At 35.9% G+C, this 12,955-nt stretch overlaps 1 protein-coding gene across 2 annotated transcripts in view; it reads right to left on the bottom strand.

Moving 5' to 3' along the window:
• The window catches only part of MGAT4C (MGAT4 family member C), a 489,918-nt gene that overhangs the window by 185,075 nt on the left and 291,888 nt on the right, over positions 1-12,955 (bottom strand). The gene's annotated exons all lie outside the window — the stretch shown is intronic.

The raw sequence follows: 12,955 nt of genomic DNA, 5'->3' as shown, positions 1-12,955 counted from the left end.
GAAAGAGGGCAAAGGGGGAGCCTGTTTGGATGTGCCTAAACAAAAATCTCATATGGCTGACTTGATATTTTTCAAAAGAGATTTCTGTTTAGTATTTATCCTTATTATGTTCCTATTGAAATAGCGCTACGTAAGACCAAACAGGCCACATTCTAATCTCTAAAATCCTGGGTTTCACTCTTGATTTGTGTAATTGTATGTGAAATCTCTGTTTAATGTCTAAATGTGTCTGTTTTCAAGGTCTGAATTATATTCTTGCATGCAAAAATTGGAATGCTGGCTCTAATATTGTAAAAATAAAATATCCCTACAAATTTAAAAATTTAATTGGAACAAGTAAAGCATGCTCATTAAAATTTAAATAAAATGAAATGTAGATCCTAAAGACTTCCTAATTTGGCCAAACTGCTCCAAGTTAAAGTTGCTGCAACTACAAAGCTTGAAGCAGGGTGGATTTTCTTAACAAAGGTGTAAATTTTTTTTTTTACTCTTTAAATTGTCTGTTAATTAATGAGGTAAAAATGTTTTGATAAACATGGGAATATTACTTGAAAATGCATTTATTATATTTTGGTCATATCCTGGAACTCCTCCAAATCTATTTACTAAAAAAGTTTCTTTTGAATGCTGATGTACAGGAGACGCCAAATCTCTTTCTTTGCAAACTTCTACCCTTTTTTATTTGATCCAGCTAGTAACGCTGTTTTGTCTTTTTCTAAATAGTTCCAGATATACAGAAAAGGTATATATAGGTGGATGTGGACCCTCAAAACCCTCACCAAGATCTTCTGAGCATGGCTTTTAAGGTCTGTAATGACCAAGAAAAAAAAAGGCAGACAGAGCCCAAAAGAGATCAGGAAAAATACCAACTCTTGCATACACCCTTAAAGGCTCCAAGGTCCCAAAGGGGCCTCATAGGACTCATCAGGGCCCTGCTTCAAGAGTGGAAAGGGAGGTCATTGAGCTAAAGCCTGCCAGGCTTCTCTGCCTCTACCGGGACATACCTTTGCTGTGGAAAAAACAAAGGACACTGAAAGGTAAGCTGCCCCCTAACTCTAAGGGAGGGTTCAGTCTCTTCCAGCCCTGCTCCAGCCACCTGTGACCTGATCTTGCCCAGCATGCTGGGACTAAAGGTGCTCAGGGTTGTTGGCCCCATCTCATGTCACCATAGATGAGCCTAGGGTATTTCTTCCAAGTAGCAGGTAAACTGATCTCATTTCTTATGGACACTTACTATGCCTTGCCTGAAATATTTGGATTTGTATTCATCCCTTGAAGACCTCTGTGGGTGTTGATAGTCTTTATTTTCTGCTGCTTTGTTTAATATATAGTGTTTCTTTTATTCCTCCTGCCCTAATGCCCCATGCCTATTTTGGGCTGGAAACTGCTCCTAATTTAGATGAATTTACCTCTGCCACCCAGCATAGTTTATCCTAAGGTTCTCTTCACCATGCCATGGCTGCAGAGGTCCAGGGAAAGGCACAGTGGGTTCATCTCTTCAGTTTACAAAAAACAAAATCTTCATCTTCATACATGCTGCAGATGGCTTTATCAGTCTATCTCAGTTGTTATCATTTGAAGCAGTGTCATTGGGACTTGGACTCTAGCTGCAAAGTGTGAAAATGTGACCACAACTCCAGTGCCTTGTGGACATTTCCTGAATGTGTGTGACTCCAGCTCCTTGGGACAGTTCTCAGACTGAAGTGGGGTTGGGTTACATTTACAAATAATATGAAGCAATGATGATGTCAACATGGACTTGGTGAAATTACATTAACATAAGGACATTTTAGACTATAAAAAGTTTATTATAGATCCTGTTGTATTAGTTAAGACTTTGATTAATAATCTAATCACTTAATTGTATTAGGACACTTGTTATAGGGTCTGTTAGCATTGGCTATTTCAATTTTGTTGTTTATTTTATATTTTTCCAGTCTGCCTCCAAATCGGAACATGGGAATTCAGATGAGTATGAATCACAACTCACGAATTGAAGTTTAAAAAGTAAATAAATAAGTAAACAAAAAGGGGGATATGTTGGGGATCAAATAAATAAACAGGGTATTTTTGCAATCTGGACAGAGGTGCTAGTCCCAAACCCCACCTCATTTGCCTAGTTAACAAAGAGCTACACCTGATTCTCATTTGTCTCATCCATGTTCTCCAGAGGAGGCTGGAAGCTAGTTTCTTATTAGTGTAAAGCAGATTTGGATGCTATGGTGGGGGTTGTCTTTGAGTTGCCTTGGAAACTTAATTGAATTACTGATGGACCACATTTTTTCTATGAATAAAAATGGATGTGTTTCTGGGAGCAGGCACATTATGGCTAAGGAACAGTAGAGACTGTTTGCTGTGGCATCCTCCTGAACCCATCTGTATATATATCTTTAAGTCTCTGTCGATCATTTATTTCAATTTCATACCTTTTTTTCATTTGAAGACCCCGTAATAGACTCGTCATGGCTGGATCGTGACACCCACCAGCAGTGCAGGAGGGTTCTTTCTCCACATCCTTGCCAGCACCTATTATGTGTTGTTTTGTTAATGAGTGCCATTCTGACTTGTGTGAGGTGATATCTCATTGTGGTTTTAATTTGCATTTCTCTAACGATTAGTAATGTTGAACATTTTTTCATATGCCTATTGGCCACCTGTATGTCCTCTTTGAAGATGTGTCTACTCATTTCTTCTGCCTGTTTTTTTATTGGATTATTTACCTTCCTGGTGTTGAGTTTTAGAAGTTCTTTATAAATTCTGGTTATTAACCCCTTATCAGACATATTGTCAAATATGTTCTCCCATTGTGTGGTTTGCCTTTTTATTTTATTCATATTGTCTTTAGCTGTGCAAAAGCTTTTCAGTTTGATATAATCCCATTTGTTTATCTTGTCCTTTATTTCCCTTGCCCGTGGAGATAAATCTGCAAAAATATTGCTGCGAGTGATCCGAAGAAGTTTCTGCCTAAGCTTTCTTTTAAGATGATTATGGTTGCACGACTTACATTTAAGTTTTTTATCCATTTTGAGTTTATTTTTGTGAATGGTGTAAGTTGGTGGTCCAGTTTCACTTTTTTGCAGGTAGGTGTCTAATTTTCCCAACATTATTTGTTAAAGAGACTGTCTTTACTTTATTGTATGCTTTTACCACCTTTGTCAAATATCAATTGTCCATAAAGGTGTGGTTTATTTTGGGGTTCTCTGTTCTGTTCCACTGATCTATATGCCTGTTCTTATACCAGTATCAAGCTGTTTTAAGTACAATGGCCTTGTATAACTTGATATCAGGAAGCGAGATACCACCCACTTTATTCTTCAAGGCTATTCATGTTCTTTTTTGGTTCCATATAAATTTTTTGAATATTTGTTCTATATCTTTAAAGTATGTCATTGGTAATTTTAATAGGAATTGCATTTAATTTATAGATTGCTTTGGGTAATATGTACATTTTAATGATGTTTATTCTTCCTAATCATAAACACAGTATATGCTTCCACTTGTTTGTATCTTCCTTGATTTCTTTTATCAATGCTTTATAATTTTCCAAGTACAAGTCTTTAATCTTCTTGGTTAAATTTACTCCTAGGTACTTTATTATTTTGTTGTTGTTGTTGCAATAGTGAAGGGGATTGTTTTCTTAATCTCTCTTTTAGACAGATCATTGTTGGTGTATAAAAGTGTCTCTGACTTCTCAGTATTAAATTTATATCTTGCCACCTCACTGAATTCATTTATCAGGTCCAGTAGTTTTTTGACTGAAACTTTAGGGTTTTCTAGGTACTGTATCATATCATCAGCAAATAATGATAGTTTTACTTCTTCTTTTCCAATTTGGATGCCTTTTATTTCTTCTTGTCTGATTGCTGTGGCTAGGACTTCCAGAACTATGTTGAATAAGAGAGGTGGAAGGGGGCACCCCTGCCTTGTTCCTGATTTTAAGGGGATTGCTTTTAATTTTTGCCCATTGAGTATGATGTTGGCTATGGGCCTGTCATAGATGGCATTTATCATGTTGAGGTATGTTCCCTGTATTCCCACTTTGCTGAGAGTTTTGATCATAAATGGGTCCTGAATTTTATCAAATGCTTTTTCTGCATCAATTGAAATTATCATGTGGTTTTTCTCCTTCATTTTGTTTATGTGATGAATCACATTGATTGATTTGCGAATGTTGTACCAGTCTTGTCACTCCAGAATAAATTTCACTTGATCATGATGTATTTTTTTTTCATGTATTGCTGTATCCTTTTTGCAAATATTTTGTTGAGAATTTTAGTATCTAAATTCATCAAGTATATTGGCCTATAGTTTTCTTTCTTAGTGTTGTCTTTGCCTGGTTTTGAAATCAGAATTATGCTCGCCTCATAAAAGCTTGGAAATTTTTTGTCCTCTTGAATTTTTTGAAATAGCTTGAGAAGGATAGGAGTTAGTTCTTCTTTGAATGTTTGGTATAATTCCCCTTTGAAGCTATCTGGCCCAGGGCTTTTGTTTGTTGGCAGTTTTAGATAACTGTTTTGATCTCATTTGTTGTAATCTGTCTGTTTAAATTTTTGGATTCTTCCAGATTGATTTTTGAAAGATTATATTTTTCATAGAATTTGTCCATTTCACCTAAGTTGTCTAATATTTTGGTATCCAGTTCTTCATAATATTTTCTTGCAATCCTTTGTATTTCTGCTGCGTCAGTTGTTACTTCTCCACTTTCATTTCTAATTTATTGGAGTCCTCTCTCTTATTTTCTTGGTGAGTCTGGCTAAGGGTTCATTGATCTTGTTTACCTTTTCAAAAAACAGTTCTTGGTTTCATTGATCCTCTGTATTGTTTCTTTTTTTTTAGTCTCTATGTTACTGATTTTCATTCTGATCTTTATTATTTCCATCCTACTTCTTCTTGGCTTTACTTGCTGTAGTTCTTCTAATTTTTTTGGTTGCAGGGTTAAGTTGTTTATTTGAGCTTTTTCTAGCTTCCTAAGGTATGCCTGTAATGCTATGAAATTCCCTCTCAGGACTGCTTTTGCTGTGTCCTATAGAATATGAGTTGTTCTATGCTCATTTTCATTTGTTTCAAGAAAATTTTTTATTTCTTTCTTGATCCCATTATTGACCCGTTCATTATTTAGTAACATGCTGTTTAGTTTCCAAGTGTTTTTTTCAGTTTTTCTATTGTAGTTGATCTAGTTTCATGCAATTGTGGTCAAAGAAGATGCTTGATATGGTTTCAATCTTCTTAAATTTGTTGAGACTCATTTTATGCCCTAATATGCAGTCAATCCTAGAGAATGTACCATGAGCACTTGAAAACAATGTATATTCTGCTGCTTTAGGGTGAAAGGTTCTAAAGATATCTATTAAATCCAGTTGTTAGTGTGTTCCTTAATTCTGCTGTTTCTTTGTTAATTTTCTTTCTTGAGGATCTATCCAGTGATGTTAATGGGGTATTGAAATCCCCTACTATTATAGTATTGTTGTTGATCTCACCCTTTATGTGCATCAAAGTCTGCTTTATATATTTAGGTGCTCCTATATTACGTGCATATATATTTATAAGGGTTATCTCTTCCTGTTGGATTGTTTCCTTTATCATTATGTAGTGACCTTCTTTGTCCTTTACTATAGTCTTTGTTTTAAAGTCGATTTTGTCAGATTTTTTTTCATTTCCATTTTAAAGTCTATTCTGTAAGTATTTTTTTTTGTTTCCATTTGCATAAAATATTTTTTTCTATCCTTTTACTTTTTGTCTATATGTATCTTTTGTTTTGAGGTGGGTCTCCTGTAGACAGGATATGTACGGGTCCTGTTTTCTTATCCATTCAGCTATCCTATGCCTTTGATTGGAGCATTTAATCCATTTACATTTAAGGTTATTATTGTAATTGTTTATTGCCATTTTTGTCTTTAAATCTACATTTCTCTTTTACTAGATTTTCCCCCACCCCTGCTTTGTTCTGTCTATAGCAGGCCCCTTAACTTAGCATTTCTTACAGCATTGATTTTATTGTGGTGAATTTCTTGAATTGTTTTTTGGGAAGCTTTTTATTTCTCCTTCAGTCTTAAACAACAGCCTTGCTGGATAAAGAAATCTTGGTTGTAGGTTTTTGCTCTGCATTACTTTTAATATTTCTTGCCATTCCCTCTGGCTTCCAGTGTTTCTGTTGAAAAGTCATATGTCATCCTTATGGGGGTTCCTTTGTAGGTGATTGACTGTTTTTCTCTTGCAACATTTAGTAATCTTTCTTTATCTCTTAGCTTTAATATTTTGATTAGAATTTGTGTTGGTGTGGGTCTCTTTGGGTTCTTTTTTAATGGGTTTCTCTCTGATTCTTGAACTTGTGTGATTCTTTCTTATATGAATTTAAGAAAATTTTCAGCTATAATTTTTTCAGTCAGGTTCCCTATCCTTTATTCTTTCTCTTCTCCTACAGGAACCGCTATTATGCAGATATTATTTCTTTTCATGTTGTCACAGAGCTCTCTTAGAGTTTCCTCAGACTTTTTGATTCTTTTTTCTTTTTGCTGTTATACTTCCATGCTTTTGCTTATCTTGTCCTTTAAGTCACTGATTCAATCCTCTGCTTCATCCAGTGTTCTTTTAATTCCTTCTAGTGTAGTCTTCATTTCTGATATTGTGTTGGTAATTTTGTCTGGTTCTTTTTTATGATTTCAATGTCCTTTTTGATGTTTATTATCTCTTTATTTAAGTGTTCATTATGTCCATCCATTGTTGCTCTAAGATCTTTGAGCATCCTAACAATCATTATTTTAAACTCTGCATCTGGTAATTTAGTTATTCTCATCGCACTCAGTTTTTTCTGGGGATTTCTCTTGTTGATTCATTTGGATTACATTTCTTTATCTCCCATTTTATCTGTGTATACACTCTTTCTTTGGGTGTGTTGTTTGTGTTGCTAGTTGAGTCTAAGTTTGGTATTGTCTCCCACCAATTTTCAGTTGTGTTGTTTCTAGCTCTTCTTGTGTTGGCATTAGCTGTTGTTTGTAATTTGCTGTGGACTACTTATCTGCTATCACTATTCTTTTTGCTATTTGTGTCAGCATTTTCTATATCTTAGCTGGGTCAGGTGTGAGGAGCCCTTAAGCCACCTCTCTAACAAGGGTTGTTAGGTCCTGAACTTATATTCTTCATTTCTGGCTGCTGGATGTGCCTGCCCTGGACCTCCCTGGATGGAGCCTGGCACAGATAAGTGGGGGTCACTGCCTATGACTGGCGCTTATCAACCTTTTGGGAGCTATAGGTGATCCAGATCTTGTGGCTGCCTCTGCTGGGCCCAGGTGCCATTTTAAATATCAGCTGCACTCCTAGGCTAGCTTTTATTTACTCTCGGCCTGGGGGAAGTTCCTTTAAAAGTTCAAGTTCCCCTGAGATCTGCTTTTTGCTGCCTCTTATTGCTGGCTACTTGTTTGGCTCAGTAGTGTAATTCAGTGATTAGATATGGTATTGGATATGGCTTGCTCTTTTGCCTCAGATGTCTTTCTATCCAGATTTTTATTTATTTTATTTTGTTTATTTTTCTTCTTTTCAGCACTCAGAGGAGTATGGTCTCAGGGGTCCAGGGGGTATGGCCTCTGTGCTTCCAATGTGTGGTATGTCTGCTGCCACTGTTGCCACCTCATGCATTTGGGCTCGGTCGCTGCCAGTGACAGCCCATCTCTGGGGCCACTGTGGCTTCCACCACCCCTGGTGCTTGTTTGGAGTGCTTCTGCTGTTGCCTGGGCCTCAGCCGCTGCCAGGGGTGGGCCCATGCCTCAGGTATGATTGCACACAAGTTTGGACCTCCATAACAGCTGCGTGGTCTTCGCCTCCGAGGGCAGGCCCATGCGCAGCCGCTCAGACCTGCATCTGCTGTCATCCGAGCCACCTTTACCTCGAAGGGTGAGAGGAATTGAGCGCGCGCTCGGACCTCCACAGCTGCCACTGTGGCTCCTGGCTTTGCTCTCTCCTCCGCGAGTGGCCCTCTTGCGCCTGCTCGTAGACCGCTTCTGCAGTCACCCAGGCTTGCGCCCCGGGTGGGCCTGTGAACTCGCTCCGACCTCCACAGTGGCTGTGGCAGCTTCCTCCTTCACAAGCAGGCTGGTGCACGCTTGCTTGGACCACCCTGGCACCTGCATCTGTGCCCTGCCACTGCCGGCCCACCTCCCCTCTGCGAGCACTCAGCAGTGGGGGGGGGCATTGTAGTTTAGACCTCAGCAGTCACTACTTGTGTCCCTAACATGCTGCCTGCCTCTAAGCACCTCTTTGTTTTGATTGGAGCAGGAGAGTCTCCAGCGGGCACGGTAATTTCTTCCCTTTGTTGGTGTTGCTGCTCTGAGGAAAAATGTTCACTTTAGATTTGGGGCGTGTTTTTAGAAATAAAGAAGTAAATGCATTGTCTGGTCCTCATCCTAATTTTTTTGTGATAGCTCAAAATTGATGTTATTACACTAACATTAAAAGAATATTAACATTTGAATACATGGTACCTGAAAATATTTATATATTAATCCAAAATATTTTTTGTGTGACAGAGAGAGATACAGAGAGAGGGACAGACATACAGGAAGGGAGAGAGATAAGAAGCATCAATTCTTTGTTGTGGCACCTTAGTTGTTCATTGATTGCTTCTCATATGTGTTTTGACTGAGGATTACAGCAGACTGAGTGACTGACCCCTTGCTCAAGCCATCCACCTTGGGTTCAAGCTGGTGAGCTGTGTCAAACCAGATGAGCCTGCGCTCAAGCCAGCGACCTTCAGATTTCAAATCTGGGTCCTCTGGGTTCCAGTTCAACCCTCTATCTACTGCACCACCACCTGGTAAGGCTAATTATGTTTTTAAATAAAGAATTATAAATAAGTAAAAAATAAAGTGATGATATATGTGAATAATACTTGGCAATATATTAAATAATTTTTTGTATAATGTTATTGGTTTACTTAGTTGGCAAAACTAGAAAACTCAAAATCAATCAAAATTCATCCCTTATACTTCTATATTCTCTTGCTTATATCTCAACATTATACTCCATTTTTTTCTTAAATCTGTACCATACTTTACATTGCTATATTTAGTACATTGAAAACATCACCAGATCTCACCTGAACTGCCAAAATGTTATTGAAGCCACTTTCTTGCTTTAATTCATGTCTCCTTCCAAATGAATTTGCCAACAAATTACTTTAAACGTACTTCAGGCTCTTCTCTGAGTTTTTTGAGTGCATAGTTTCATAATGTCTGATAATACCAAACATTGTAATGCAAGGGTTCTAAAACTTTAATGTTCATCAGGATCTTCTGAAGGGCTTGTTAAAAAACAAACAAACAAACACATCCCAGGACCCTTCTTAGAATTTCTGATTCAGTATTTTTTAACAGGCCTTGACAATTGGTCTTTCTAACAAATTCTCAGGTGATGCTGGTCTTGGGACCATGCTTTAAGAACAAAATGCTGTGGGCTCTCTAACATTTGCATACAGGATCACATCTATTATTTCTGAAACATAATTTTTTTTACAACTCCATTGTTCTGCAACCTTGTCTAGTTGACTTTCTGATCACAATCAAGAGTTAGTTCAAACAATTTTGGCTTAGAAGTATTCTCAAAATATTTTTTGGATGATTCATAGGTCAGACAGTACCTTTGCATAACTTTTTATTATACCTACCAAAATGTAATTAGCAATTGTTTTTCTGATTTGCATATATTCTTGTCAATTTCTCATCATATTCCTCTACATGTTCAGAAATGTGTCTGTCATTCTAACTATAAATATTTACCATAAAGTAAAAAATTCACATGCCAATCATTAAAAAGCATATAAAAATAGCAAAAGCATATTATTAGACTAATAGTATTGTTGAATATTTTTTAAAGCTCTTTTAAGGTTGTTCTTATTTTTTATAAATAAGGATACTTTTTGTGTGTTGTGAATTTTAACAATGACATAAAATATTTGTTAAATTATACATTATATCTTGCATAATCCTTTTAGGGTAAAATAATATATATTTTACTGTTTTTTTATTTTTTTATTTAGTGGAAAAGAGAGATAATGTTTATATTAAGTAACAGTTCATTACATTAAATTAAGGAATATGTATTGAGAATTTACTATGTGGCACAAGCCCTGGTCTAATTTATGTAATTTTCTAAACAGAGATGCAGCATGTTGTATGTCCATTTAGTATTCCATCATCTTTGATCTATCCCATGTAGTGTGGTTGTTTAAATTCGTGTAAGAATACCAGTTTATTACTCAATAAAATTAACCTATAGCCTGACTGGTGGTGGCGCAGTGCATCAAGCATCGACCTGGAACGCTGAGGTCACTGGTTCAAAAACCCTGGGCTTGCCTGGTCAAGGCACATATGGGAGTTGATGCTTCCTGCTCCTCTCTCTCTCTCTCTCTCATCTCTAAAATGAATAAATAAATAAAAATTAAAAAAATTAACCTACAAATCTTCCAAGATATCCTCAGGTCAAGTATAGGTTATAGCAAAAAAATGCAGGTATTGAGGAGGAATTCTCATCAACAGAATAGAAGTTGGTAGAAGAGTGAAGACATGATAGGGCAGCCTAATTAGAAGAGGCAACCATAAAACTCAGTATAGTGGTGGATAGCACAATGAAATTAACTTCCCTGGGATAGTCTCATTGTATTTTATCCATAGATTTACTGAGGTATTATTTCCATATAAAAATTGTATATATTTAAGGTGTATAATATAATTTGATATACGTATACATTATGAAATGATTGCCACAATTGGGCTACTCAACACATCTATCATCTCACATAGTTACTTCAGTGAATGTATGTGTGTGGTGCCAACACTTAAGAACTATTCTCTAATTTCAAGAATATTATACAATATTCTTAACTATATATATCACCATGCTGTACATTAGATCTCTAGACCTTATTCATATTAGAATTAAATATGTACCTTTTGATTGACATCTCCCCATTTCCACCACCCTCCCGGCCTGTGGCAATCACCATTTTATTCTCAGCTTCTGATGTCAACTTTTTAGATTTCTCACATAAGTGAGATCATACAGAATATTTGCTTTATTTCACTTAGCATAGTGCCCTCCCAGTATATTTATGCTATTACAAATGGAAGGATTTACATTTTGTGACTGAATAAATTATTTCATGTGCGTGTGTATACATCATGTATATATGGCGTCATACTTTCCTTATCCATTCACCCATTGACATACACAACTTATTTGCATATTTTAGGTTTTGTGAATAATGCTGCATGAATGTGGGAGTGAAGATATCTCTTGAAGATCCTGTTTTCATGTCCTTCATCTATGTAGCTTGAAGTGGTATTACTCAATCATATGGTAGTTCTAATTTTTAATTTTCTTAGAAAAGTCCGTACTGTTTTCTATGACTATACTAATTTTTTTTCTCAAAAACAGTGTCCAAGCAACCCATGATATTTTTAAAGATGGTTTTGCTTTTAGCTGTGTCTACCAAAAATTGATACATAGCACCTTTAATAAAATAATAAAAGACCAATTTTAATGTGTAAATTAAAAAACATGTTGAATAAAGAACTATTTTAGAACACACAAAGAAACTCTTTCAAGTACACATACAAACTTGAATAGACTTAATCTAATAAGTATTAGATTTTTCCAATATCTAAGAAATAGTGATGAGGCATAAACTCTTTATACATTTAGAATTCATAAAAATAACATATTTCTTTACTCTGTCATTAACATCCTGATGTTACTATAACACATGCAAAAATATTTCTTTGAAAAAATGTTATTTATAAAATTATTAAAATAATGCAAAATGATTTTTAAAAACATGACTACAGAGCCTAATATATATTTTGGAATATGTCTCTTTCTACTATCATTTACATCTAAATCTTATCCTTCTATTCTCATGCTTATAAAAACAGATTCTTATTATATTGTGATTAATCCATTAGAGTGAAATTTATTATTTAATATTAAAAAAGAATTCTATGTTGGAGAGGCTGTGGAGAAAAAGGAACCCTCATCCACTGTTGGTGGGAATGTAAAGTAGTACAACCATTATGGAAGAAAGTATGGTGGTTCCTCAAAAAACTGAAAATAGAACTACCTTATGACCCAGCAATCCCTCTACTGGGTATATATCCCAAAAACTCAGAAACATTGATACATAAAGACACATGCAGCCCCATGTTTATTGCAGCATTGTTCACAGTGGCCAGGACATGGAAACAACCAAAAAGCCCATCAATAGATGACTGGATAAAGAAGATGTGGCACATATACACTATGGAATACTACTCAGCCATAAGAAATGATGACATCGGAACATTTACAGCAAAATGGTGGGATCTTGATAACATGATACGAAGCGAAATAAGTAAATCAGAAAAAACCAGGAACTGTATTATTCCATACGTAGGTGGGACATAATAGTGAAACTAAGAGACATTGATAAGAGTGTGGTGGTTACAGGGGGGAGGGGGGAATGGGAGAGGGAAAGGGGGTGGGGAGGGGCACAAAGAAAACAAGATAGAAGGTGACAGAGGACAATCTGACTTTGGGTGGTGGGTATGCAACATAATTGAACGACAAGATAACCTGGACTTGTTATCTTTGAATATATGTATCCTGATTTATTGATGTCACCCCATTAAAAAAATAAAATTATAAAAATAAATAAATAAATAAAAGAATTCTAGCTAATTAGGAGTGGTCATTTTTAAGATAAATTCATTTGCTACTAAAAATGTAGAAGGCAGTTTGCTTATAATTGACATTGAATAAGAAATTTCTTATTTATAAGATGATTTGAGAATATAAAAATAAAATGTAAGCACAATAAATATATTGAGGGAAAGAAGATTAAAATGACAATTTACAAAGCATATAGTGGTTAGGGAGAGCACTTGTTATCTCTGTACTACTTGGTTGAGGGCATAGATATTCACAGTTATGC

This window comes from Saccopteryx leptura, chromosome 2, assembly GCF_036850995.1.
Source record: "Saccopteryx leptura isolate mSacLep1 chromosome 2, mSacLep1_pri_phased_curated, whole genome shotgun sequence".
In the NCBI taxonomy this organism is placed as follows: domain Eukaryota; kingdom Metazoa; phylum Chordata; class Mammalia; order Chiroptera; family Emballonuridae; genus Saccopteryx; species Saccopteryx leptura.
The sequence above is the reverse complement of the archived record's forward strand: the minus strand, read 5'-3'. Positions and strand labels throughout refer to the sequence as shown.